Here is a 12,727-nt window from a genome sequence, read left to right on the forward strand (position 1 = left end):
AAAAAAAAAAAAAAAAAAAAAAAGTTTATTTAAAAAAACATCAAGTGTATCCTTAAAGTGAGATAAGCTGAATATATTTCTCTCTCTCTCTTTCTCTCTCTCTCTCTTTCTCTCTCTCTCTCTTTCTCTCTCTCTCCTTCTCTCTCCTCCCTTCTCCCTGTCCCTCTTTTTCTTTCCCTCCCCCTTTCTCATTCTTTTGCTCTTCTTTTTGGTGTTGTTCTTTCTGTTTCTCTTCCTTGACTGGTCTTAGGTAGTCTCAGCTGGCTTTAGGCATACTGCTTAATGGAGGGTGACCTTGAACTTCTGGTCCTCCTGCCTCTGATTCCTGAGTTCTGAGATTATAAGCATGCTTTACAGAACCCAGTTTATAGAGCGCTGGGGATGAAAAGCACTGCTTCATAGATGCTAGGCAGGGACTCTACCCACTGAGCCACATGCCCAGCTCCAGAACGATTTATGTAAGTTATAAAAGAAATAGGATTTTCTGAAGGGGTTACAGACTGAGCTGTCTCATTGGGCTAGTAGAAGCCACAGCAAACACCAACTTCCGCTCACCCTCATGAAGGAAAGTTTTAGAAAATATACATGGTGAACGGCATTCCGTCTTTGAGCTCTTCTTCATCTTTCTGTTTTGAAACCTGTTCTAGGCAGATGTGAGCTAATAGAACCAATTTCTTTTTGTTTCCCGAATCCTCGTTATTTCAACAATTCTCAGCTTGAGCTCACAAGCCACGTTTATGTTTGTTCATATGGCTCTAACTTGGGAATTGGGGTTTTCATTTGTTCTCGTTTCTCCACCAGAGTGAAAACTTTCTCAAGTGGAAGAAGCTATTTCTCTTCAGCCTAATAACCAAATGTATCTCTTAAGTGACTAACCATATCCAATGCTGAGCCAGGTGAACAGACAAGAGCTTCCAAACTCCATCGTGCCTCTCCTCGATGTTTTGGAGCTTGCTGTCTGAGAGGTCCTTCTCCAGTGTTGTCTGTTAACCTCCCAGAGTGGGTGAAGGGCTTCCTGTTATCTCACAGAATCCCACAGAAGCCCTGTAAGGCCAATCTGATCATTATGCCCTCTTGGCAGCTGGGAAACGGAGCAGCAGGGAGACGGACAGGAGAGTTAAGTGCTTTGCCAAGGTGACTCAAGTACAACATGCAGCTTTGGGGTAAGACCGGGGCTCTGCAGCAATCCTGGCTGCCTGCCCTGGGGCTGCAGAAAGTTAATCATTGCCAGGATGTTGTTCACGGGGATGCTACCTTTCCCTGTGGAACTATTACAGATTCTGAGGGAGAGGCAGTCACAGCCTTCTGTTGTGAGCCCAGCAGCCTCCAGTGGTTAATTCTAAACCCATGGCCACACAGATGGCCGTGGCTAAACTCACTAGGTCACAAAAACAAAATGAAAAGACAGAAAAGTGGTGGTTCGAGTGAGATTATCCCCCATAGTCTCAGGTGTTTGAACACTTGGTCCCCAGTTGGTGGCGCTGTGTAGGAAGGTTTAGATGGTGAGGCCTTGCTGAAAGAAGTGGATCACTAGAGGTGGGCTTTGAGAGTTTATGGCCTTCTCCCACTTCCAGTTTCCTCTGTCTGCCTTGAGTTTGTGACTGTAAATGTGATCTCTCAGCTTTTTATTCTGGACATCTGCTGCCATGCCTCTTCCATAAGTTATTTTTGGTCATGGTGTTTTTAATCATTAAAAACAAAACCCTGCTAAGACAGTAGGAAAGTGACTTGTAGGGAGGAGGAGGACGGATCAACAGGGATGGTGGAGGAGAGAAGAGAAGGCAAGAGGTGAGAGTAATTGGAATGTGTTATAAACATATATGAAATTGTCATAAAGCCAGTTATAAAACTTCACATGCATATATGTGTTTTGTGCCCCACAGTACCTGCTGCAGACCACACTGTATACACAGGAGACCTTTATGGTTGCAGCACACCCAGAACCCTTATGCAAGTGTCCCCTCTCCTTGCACACAACACTCTCATTCCACTTTTGGCACATGAGGCAGTAATGGGGTCGTTCTTCCCTTTGGCCCAAGACCCTTGACATAGAAAGAAAACATTATGTATAAACAACTCCATAGTATTGAGAAGTGAAGTAAATGTGGCTGGTTCCTGGATAAGAGGAAGCCAATGGGATGGGGTTAATGGAACAATGGTATCGGGGCGTCCTAACAGTAGTAGACACTGCTGAAATGCTTACAGGTCTTCTTGACACCAACGTGAGTAAGGTCATTAGATGCTGGAATGACATAATTTTATAAGTCCAATATAATGTCCCAATATAAAAATTTTAAACCAGAACAAAGAATAAACACTCTTCAGACATCCAACAAAGCAGTCTCGAGAACAGAACAGGCATCAAGCCAAACATAAAAATGTCAAGAAATTTTAAGGGGAAAGCATTTTAGTGCTCAACTTTAATGCCCGTGCAACACTGAAAATAGAAACTAAAAGTAACAAAGGGCAGGGCTTGGAGTATGGCTCAGTGGAGAGCACGCTGGCTTAGCATGCGTGAAGCCTGGGTTCAATCCAAGTACTGCATAAACTGGCACTGATAGTCTATGTGACTGTAGACTCCAGCATTTAGAGATGAAGACAGAAGAATCAGAAGTTCAAAGTCATCCTTAGCTACATAGCAAGTCTTGGTAGAAAGAGGACAGATGGGGAACCGAGTCTTTGGAAGTGGGTGTGGCTTGACTCCATCTTCCTGAAACTCAGTGCAGTACAGCAATTCTGGGAGGTGGGGCCTGTGAAGGGTGTCTATGTTGTGGTAATTATCCAACCCAAATATGCCCCAGCAATGAAAACACAACTCAATTAATATAAATACAAACTGTGCACCTAGATTGGGCAGATCTACCACTACACTACCATCTTCCCCACCGTCTTCCCCATCTATGAGACCCCTTATAACTTTTGGTTTCTCCGGGCCACTGCTTCTACTCTGCTTTCCTTCCACCTCCTCCTCTCTCTCCTACACCTCCTTCTCTCCTCAACTTTCTGCTCCACCTTCCCTTGCTCTGCCCAATCACCAGCTCTAGCCTTTATTTTACAAATTAAGGTGGGAAGAAGGTTTACAGGAAATTACCTAAGTGCTGACTCCTTCCTAGTTCAAAGCCCCTTCCAAGTAAACGGAATTAGCATCAAATTACCACTAGCCCTAGGGCTATCTCAAAAGTTTGTGTAGTGAAAGTTCCTCCCTTACCAATAGGTTCATTGTTGCTATTTCAAGAGAGGGTACATTGTCTTCAAGAGTTTATTTGTTATGAAAATGAGCTTGGCTCTACTTGCTAGTTCTTGACTAGGTCTTTGGATCTTGTTCTTTAGAACAAGAGACATAATAAAATGCATTTTTTTCTTTATAAATTACCCAGTCTGTGGTATTCTAGGATAGCAGCACAAAGCAGGCTAAGATAGGGTAAAGATGTTTCTCTTTTATTGAGTTAGCTATAATTACATTTAGAAGTGAGTGAGGTGTGCCATGATTAGGAATACAAAGAAAGACAGGATGGCACTGATGGACGGAAACTGAGATCATTCCTGCCTGGTGTCCTGTCTTGCTTCGCCTGAACAAACTTTCTATGACCTTACAAAGACACATCTCAAAGCTACGTGATTTGTGGTGAAAAGCCCAGACAGCATTTGACCCTATCCATTGAGATCCTTACCTATAATCCTATATCTATAATCCCATCTTGTAAGGAATACGAATACCATGCCTGGCACAGCTCCAAAAGATGAACAGCCATCTTCCATTACCTATGCTCTGTAGTTGATGTAACTTTTGAATGTTGACTGTTTAGTTTTCATCCTTCAGCTGAAATTTAGGAATTTATTCCTAAATTTCAAGTATTGAAACCAAAGCCTGATTTATCCAAGGTCACAGCTGGGTGGCTCTGGGTTCTGCCTCTCCAGAATGCGGTTCTACGGTCCATATCTCCCTTTGGGGTGTCAGATGCCTCTGCCACCAGGCTGGAAGGGCAAAGTGGAGTCCAGGACGAATAGGATCCCAGTCCAATTTGGAGCAAGTGTGTATTGTGGGGGTGTGTGTGGGGGTGTACAGGCCTTCTTCAAGAATCTCAGTGCTATGTTTTAGGCAATGGCCTTCCCCCATGATCTGTAATGAAGCAACTCTCTGAAACAATCTTAGCTTGCTTGTATTTCTTTATTGGGGGTAAATTTGAATGCATACACTTTATTTGGGGTGCACCAAGGATTATATAATTTTGAGGAGGGCATGAGAATATCCAGGAAGGGGAAGTCATTAGCTGAAAACTCAGCCTATTGGGATGCCTCATCACCATGGAGAGGCATTCTAGGCACCTGGTTGGTAGTCCTGGTTATGTGCCCCAAGGCAAGCATGGAAACAGTGAGGGAGTTATCTCTACTCCTGCTGGTCAGGATTTCTGAGATTTTCAGGATTTGAGCATGTTCCACCTTACCAGTCCTATGCTGACTCTGGTGGCACAGTCCATGTGCCCTACAGTTAACATGGGTTTGCTTTCCCATGGTCAAAAGAACATGGAAAAGTCTATGAAAACAAGTGATCAAGCTCACATCTCTTGAGAGCCTGCCATGTGCTTTACACTGGCTGTGGCTTCATATTTTATAACTATGACCTTATAACATCCCCATGGGAACTTCCTAAGGGTATTTACAATCTCCCTAAATCTTCTGAACCAAAGAAGGAGGCCATCAAATGGCCACCAAGTAGAAGTGCCACCATCTGAACCCAAGTTAGAGGTTAAAGCTCACTGTCTTTTTCCACTGCCCCTCACCTGACCTCCAAGTTTCAACTTACCCTGCAAAAGGAACATGGGCAGGTAGAAATGTCACTGTACTTTGTCGGCCCCTGGAGGTGTCCTCGAGAAGAACTCTGCCTTTGTAATTTGAAAGGAACATTTATGAGATTAACTAAGCTAGGGAACTATTTAAGAAAGAAAAATGCTATTGATTGCTTAGTAGCTGCTGTGTAAATCACCCTGGGACACAGATTGTCTACGGCTCTAAAGAACAGAAGCCAACAACTAATGAGAGGACCCAGTAGCAGGCAGCAGGAGAGACCACAGGACAGATGCCTAGAAAAGGCATCCTGGGCTCAGTAGGTATGAGCTCCGTGGTTCTACTTTTTATAAACAGCACAATTGGTTAGATTTTAGAGAAAAATCTAGGAGAGTCTTAAATTCTAACGGCTAACCACAATCGTGTTATAGAAGCATAAATCACCGGAGTTAACTTGCAGTGGACCATAGTCCGCAGGATATCAATTGTACTGATTTAACAAATAGGTTTGGTGACAGAGGCAGTCCATAGGTACCCTTCCTTCAGCCAAATGAATATCTTCAATTACTGACCATGATACTTGCTTCTGCTTTTATTACAGATTTTACAGCTATAAATTTAAAATCTATGCAGTCCTTTGTATTTCTGGTTTACTGAAATTGATATCAGTTGCCATCCACACAGGAACATAGTTCTGTAAATATAAATTCCAGACCCTCAGTTTTCAGAAAGAAGTAAAAAAAATACTAAGACTTTGTGTTAGGATGTATGGAAGGATGGTTACTGAGCTTTCTTATTCCCTTCATTCATTTACAAGTTCAAGGAACATGCACAGTAGCTGATAGGTACTTCTAGGTTACCGTTTGGGGCAGAAGGTGAGACGCAGGCAACAGGACATAATGAAACTCATTCATGGGAATTCCTTAAAAGCCTTACTTAAGGGCTGGGGAGTGAGCTTATTCAGTAAAGCACCTGTCTCTCCATGCAGACATGAAGACCTGAATTTGGTTCCATTGGAAAAGGCCGTATATGATGTTGTGAGTGTGTAACCCTGGCACTGGGGAGACAGAGACAGGAAGATCTTTGGGGATCACTGGCCAGACAGCCTAGTTTACTCAGAGAGCTCCGTGAAATTCAGAAGGGACATTGTCCTGCCGAATAAGGTGGATGTACTCCAGAAAACAGCATCTAAGGCTGATCTCAGGCCTTCACATGCACATGCACACATGTGTAAATGTACTTACACACATAACCACACTTTACTTATGTAAAGATGGCATATAATAAGCCATATGTGTTTTCAGTATGTGATTTGGCAAACTTGGTTATATGTACACCTCTGTGGATTCACCATTAATATACTGAGTGGTCCTGTCACCAAGCTTCCTCCAGACTTTTCACAATGTCCCTCTCCTGCCCTCTGGACCTCCTGAGGTCCAGGCTTTTGTTATCACTGTAGATCAGTCATATTTTGTGGAATTTCATATAATCAGGATAACATATGCACTGTTTTCTCCAGCTGTGTGTGTGTGTGTGTGTGTGTGTATACATGAGCATGCATGCCTACACTTGTTTGAATATAGGTGGGCACTGCAAACATGTGTATATGTGTATTGTGTAGGTTGGCATTGGGTGTCTTTAACAATTGCTTTCTACTTTATTTATTGACAAAGTGTCTCTTGCTGAATCTAGAACTCTCAGACTGGGCAGAGGTGGGAAGATCCTGCTTCAATCACTAGTGTGCTGTGACTACCCAAGGGCCACTGTGTGCCCCTCCTCCCATCTCCTCATTTTCCATGGAGCCAGCTTCAGCTCCTATTGCCTTCTTTGTACTAAATAGATATTTCCTGGCATTCTTTCTTCCTCCTTTCCTTGTGCCATTATCATATACATTTCATCTCTGTGTGTCATAGATCCTATCATACAGCTTCATAATCACATGGAGTCCTTCAGTTCTGTGCCTGCATCTCTCCAGTCAGTGCTCACCTACCATGATATCAGTCATCACGTCATAAGCTCAATAATACAGTTTTGCAATTGTTGTTTATGCAATTGTCTTTTAAATCAATTAACAGAAGACAACGAGAACAGATCTATTTATATTCTCTTGTAATTTATATCGTCTTTCATAATTACCTATCTAATTAGCTGTACTGGTGCTTTGTATTTCCTCACAGGGACTTTGGTTAGAGTCTCTTTGCTTGCAACCTAAAGAACTTCTTGTAGCATTTCTTGGGTGCAGATTCTTCTGCATTCTGCCCTAAGAAAAGACAGTCCAGTTGCACCCTGGTAGATATGCACACCACAGAGCTGGGATGAAGAGCCTGGGGAGAGAGTGGCTGGAGTCCTTAACTACCCAGGATCCCCCTCAACTACCCTTGTTCTCATAGATAAAATAAACACAGAAAAGCCACCAACCGTTCCTTACTGTGCTGTGCCTTCTTATTTTCTAGTGTTCTGAAGTGTTTCTTTTTTTTTTTAACTGTTCTGTTGAGTTCTGTGCTCTTGTTCTAGAGAGAGGATTTACAGAGAAGTCCTAAGTGCTATCTTACTTGGGTTTTGTTTTGTTTGATAAGTTAAGCCTGTAGTTATGTTGTCCATATTTTTCCTCTTTATGATTTTTTAAAAGTTTTGACACATATATGTATCACAATGGTTCTGTCAACTTGATAGAATCTAGATTAATCTGGGAGGTGGGCATCTGGTCATGCTTGTGAGACATTCTGATAACTAAGTAAATTGAAATGAAAAGATATATCCACTATGGGTGACGCTATTCCCTGGGCTGGGAATTTGGACTGTATAAAAAGGAACAGGTGAAATGAACACATGCTGCTCTGCTTCTTGACCACGGATGCAATGTGACCACTGCCGCAAGCTCCTGTTGGTCTGACTTCCCTGCCAGCATGGATTATGGGCCAGAATAAACCCTTTCCCCCTTAAGTTGTGTTTGCCAACGTATTCTAGCACAGCAACAGAAAAAGAAAGGAAGGTGTAGATATTGTGTGACAAGAATCTTTTTCCTCACATCTCTTCTGGTTTTGTGTCTTTCTTTCTTTAGTTTCCTCAGTCTCCATAGTTAGTTTACTTTTACTTTCATGTCACTCAGATCTTATCTTATGTAGCTATATGAAAGTCAGGAATCACAAAGAAGAGAAAATATATTACATTTGTCTGAGACATTTGGAGACAAGGTCTCATGTAGTCCAGCCTGGGCTCAGACTCAAAACATAGACTGAGATGACCTTGAACTTCTAACACCTAGTCCTCAATGTTATTGTTAAAAAGGAAGCCTTGGTCAATTCAGGTATCATTCTTCAGGACTCATATTTTATTTCCTGGGAAAAGCTTTCTCACTGGTCTAAAGCTCAGCTGGCCCATGAGCCCCAGTAGAGGGAGACCTACATTTCATGAAGAATTATGAGAAGAGATGGTGAGAATTGCAGTAGAAGTGGCTGAAAGGCAGGCTCCATGGAATTTCCATGTGGAGTTTAAGTCCATTAGGTGAATAACAGTGGTAAGTTAAGTGAATAACAGTGAAGGGAAAGGCATTTTGTTGATTAGGGAGCTAAGGTATCAGCCTGGAATAGGTTATTCTTTGAGTCAAATAGGTTAAATGAGGAAGAAGGCAGCTTAGGGTGAAACATTAGAAGAAGCCAGTGGACAGGTTAGAAAGTGGAACTCTACCTCCCTGGATATTTGCCCCAGGAGCAGCCATAGACATGGTCATACCAGGAAGGTGGTAATGTTTCTGGGGCCCTTAGCATCACAGCCCAGGTCCTGACATCCCCAAGTTAGGCTTGGCTACCTGTCTTCTATAATCTAGTAAAAGGGACAGATACTGGTGAAAAGCTGAGAAAAATCTATTCATGCGACTACATTGGGATGAGGAAAGAAGAGATTCACATACATCTCCCCCATTTCCATCTTCCAGTTTAAATAAGATGTTTAAGTTTAAATAGAAGGCAAGATGCTTGCATTTATCAGTGCTGATCAAGATAGAGTCTCATCCACCCTTAGTCCACCATTATCTTGGCTCCCAGTCTCTCCTGCAAGGAACTCTGACAAAGTTGTCAGAACTGTGTGAAAACTCTTCTTTGGCCAGCACCAGGGCCTCAGCTTTCTCTCTTCTCTTGGCATGAGAGTCTTGGGGAAATTCTAATTTCTTTAGATCCACTGTTTCAGTAGTCCGACAGCTGGAGGAGGTGCATAAGTATCTTTAAAATGTCCTTATCCTTGCCAGGATGGTTTCAGGAGCATCAGCCAGAGTAAGCAGCAGTAGCAGCATGTAGATGCTTGGAGGGATGCTGAAGCCCTGCCCCAACATTATAATTAATAACTTAATACTTTAATTCTGTTGCCATGGTACAAGTTGTAAATATTGAAACTCAGACACTGTAGACTAAGATGGAAACCAAGCCTTCTCACAAAGAAAGATCTAGCTTAAAAACATCAGACTCTTGATTCAAAACTACTTTCTTACTGTGCCTTTTCATAATCCCCTGATGGAGGACGATACCAGCCAGCTATCAGGAAACAACAGACTTGATTCCAAGCAAACAGCTCAAAACCAGTGCCTTTGAAAGACTCCACACATCCTGCCAAATGGGCATCCTTCTCTAAAAGTCTCTTTAATTTTCCCAACAGGCTGAGGATCTGTGAAAAGGGAGAGGCCAGTTTCTTCAGACATCATGGTGAGAAAAACTATGCAGGAGGGACAACCACAGGGAGCTAAAGGGGGTGACAGCTCAATGAATATGACAAACAACTGTGCATTTCAAATGGTCAATCACAAACTGGAACAACCTGAAAACATCAGAGGTCCATTATGATGGAAATAATGATCTCTGGACAAGGGATATTTAATGGCTTGCAAATTTAGATACAAAATAAATATTCATCTACATTCAACTGGTAACTTTTGAGTTCTGGTTGTTTTAAATGGCGGCGAGTGCTACCTGGAACAGTGGGGACACTTTCAAAAAGAAAGAAGGGACAAATAATTCATCTTCCATTTTAATTTCACTACAATTGCGGACAGAGTGGCATGCTACAAATGTGGATGATGCACGGAGGGTATCATTTTTACATTCCAGAGTATCTCACTGTTTGGGAGGAATTGTTCTTTTACTGGAATCGCTCACAAAGCAACCTATTATATGGTGAGAGGGACCCTCCAGGCACCATTGAAATTAATATGAAAGGAACAATCCAGAATGCCAAGCACCGTGCATAAAATGTAGGTAGGTGGTGGAAGACAGATAAGCAGCCTGGGAGGGTTAACTTGCAGCATCCCAAGCTGCAGAAAGATGTGTTATGTAATTTACATTACAACCAGTCACGATTTCAGAATGGGTAATGAAAAGCTCATATAGTTAAAGATTGAATCCATAAAAGCCACAAAAAGCCATGCAGCACAAGAGAACCAAATGATGGGTAAACAAAGAAGGGGAGCAGAGAGCGAGAGAAGGATGCTGGGCTCTGCTTTCACAGAGTCATCTGGTCTTGGCAACCTCACCTGCATGCAGTGTGTCTCAAGGTGGGTTAGTTCAAAAGCAGGGTTTGGCAACCTTTGAAAACCTGACATTTGGGGACAGATTGTTCTTTGTTGCAGGTGACAGGAGTGGGGGTTGTTGGTACATTGTGAGATGTCTAACAGCACCCCAAGCCTGAACCTACTGGATACCAATAGTACCCACAATCATAACAACTAAAAATGCTTCTGATGCTACCAAGCATCCCTATGGGAGGCAACTCTGTCCCCTTTGCTTAAAGGGAAGCAATGGCAGAAACCACTCCAGGGAGCTAGTTTACCTTGTAATTATAAAAGCATACCCCTCCTAAATATTTTCTTAAAAATTTTCTTTATGTGCATGCGTGTTTGTTTGTGTCAGGGTGTCTTGTATGTAAGTGTACCTGAGGAGGCCAGAGGAAGATGTCAAATCCTCTGGAGCTGAAGTTACAGGTAGCTATGAGCCACCATGTGGATGCTGGGAACTGAACTCGGGTCTTCTGCAGGAGCAGCAAGTGCTCTTAACCACCAAGCTACTTCTCCATCCCTCATTTAAGGAAGACTAATTAATATAATGTTAACTTTGGTAAAAAAAAAAAAAATCCAAATGTATCTAGAGCAGTGGTTCTCAACCTTCCTAATGCTTCAACCGTTATAGTTTCCCATCTTCTAGTGACCCCAATCATAGAATTATTTTTGTTGCTATTTTGTAATTGCAATTTTGCTACTGTTATGAATTGTAATGTAAATATCTGATATGCAGGATATTTGTTATGTGACCTCCCCCAGGTTGAGAACTGCTGCCCTAGAGGATAAAACACACACACACACACACACACACACACACACACACACACACACGCATTTTAGAAAACTCTCTGATGATTTTGGCCCCCAATCTATCTTAAAACAACCAGGTAGGGCTTGGTCTCCTGTCCATTCACATACCAAGCAATGTTTTGTCACAGACTAAAACCACATGCTGGTATTCTCCTAGAACACAGTGACAACAATAGTTTAATTGCATGCTTCACTTGGTGTTATACAAAAAGAAAAGTGAGGTTTACATTACAATGGAAGGGAAGAAGAGAGACAAATAAGATGCAGGTACACAAGACTAATGCCCTAGGGTCGGTTAGGTGGTCATTAGGATGCATAGGCATGAAGATTCTTTCATAGTAAGCTACTCTTTAAGACTGAACACTGGCTGTGTGGCCATCGCTGTGATTTGGACTCTCTTTTGCTATGCAGAAATAGGACTAGAGCATTAATTCCATGAGAGTAGGAATGGTGGCTCGGTGATGTTCATCTTTGGATCTGCAACACCCGGCCTGGTGTCTGCTCTGTAGTAATCAGTCAGCTAATGTTCCTTGAACGAACGAACAAATGAATGAATGAATGAGTACAGAAATACTCACATTCAAGCCCATGGGTTACAGAGTCAACGCCTTAACAAGGCCTCCTGTTATCTCTGTGCTGCAGGCAGCTCCCTGATTGGCCTGTTGTCAGTGGTCAATGAATGTGGAACCCTGCATATGAGCATTCTGGCTGTGTTGCTCAGGCAACAAAAGCCATCTAGTTCCTGCCCAGGCAAGCATACTGCCTGAGTCCTTGTTCAGACTCCAGAGCATGGTGTAAGGATTCTGTTTGCCTGCTCACAAGTGTCTCTGTTTTTCAGAAGGACTACACTCCTCCACAAGACCCAGATGACATATTGTGGGGAAAGACTTCCACACATGCTTTACAGAGGATAGCATCACTCAGTGCTCATTGGATGAAGGCACATGCAGGTTCGGGTCTTCAACCTAGTCCCATTCATAGGAAATTTCTGAAATAGACATACATATGTAGAATGGGACTTTACTGTCCTGCTGCAGTTTGGGCGAAGGCTATGCAAATGTAATACTATGAGCCATTGAAGAGTTTGTTCTCGTCTTAAATGGCATTATCTGTCATTTTGAGACTTTTAACATCTCATTTCAAACGAAAAAAATCAAGTGTGGGCCAAAAAGCAGAGTGGTTGGAGGAATGAGGAGAATGTAGCTCCTGGGAGGAAACAGAAACTCTCTCAAAGACTAGGGCCCAGAGAGTGGCATGCTCCGTAACACATTAGGCTGGTGAAATGACAGTGCCCAGAAGCTACTGAGAATGGTAATGACAGGCAATAAAATACCCCTTTAAAAACTCCAGCAAAAGATCAAGGCAGTAGATTGTAGCAATGCTGTAAAAACCAACCACTGGCAGATTAGCAGAGGCAGGGCAAGAAAACCCAACTGAAAATCACTCAATCATACCAAATGCTGCAGGGAATCGAGGCCAAGCAAGCAATCAAAACCAAACAGAAGCAAGGTGTGTTTGTGTCGTTCAGTGGTTCAAAAGCCTAACAGAGATGGTTCAGGGGTTTCCAGTCCCAATTTAAGCAGGGGTTTA

At 42.6% G+C, this 12,727-nt stretch overlaps 1 long non-coding RNA gene across 2 annotated transcripts in view; it reads right to left on the reverse strand.

Moving 5' to 3' along the window:
* The window catches only part of LOC116100931, a 38,518-nt gene extending 26,697 nt beyond the window's left edge, over window positions 1-11,821 (reverse strand). Inside the window, exons 1-2 of one of the 2 annotated variants that reach the window (XR_004122735.1) lie at window positions 11,716-11,798; window positions 4,805-4,883 (exon numbers count right to left, since the gene is read on the reverse strand). This is a non-coding gene — a long non-coding RNA (uncharacterized LOC116100931). Of the gene's footprint in view, window positions 1-4,804; window positions 4,884-11,715 lie in introns of both variants that reach the window. The other variant, XR_004122736.1, reaches the window with a different exon arrangement.
* Window positions 11,822-12,727: the final 906 nt, after the last annotated feature.

The sequence above is a fragment of the Mastomys coucha genome, unplaced genomic scaffold (genome assembly GCF_008632895.1).
Source record: "Mastomys coucha isolate ucsf_1 unplaced genomic scaffold, UCSF_Mcou_1 pScaffold21, whole genome shotgun sequence".
Lineage (NCBI taxonomy): Eukaryota > Metazoa > Chordata > Mammalia > Rodentia > Muridae > Mastomys > Mastomys coucha.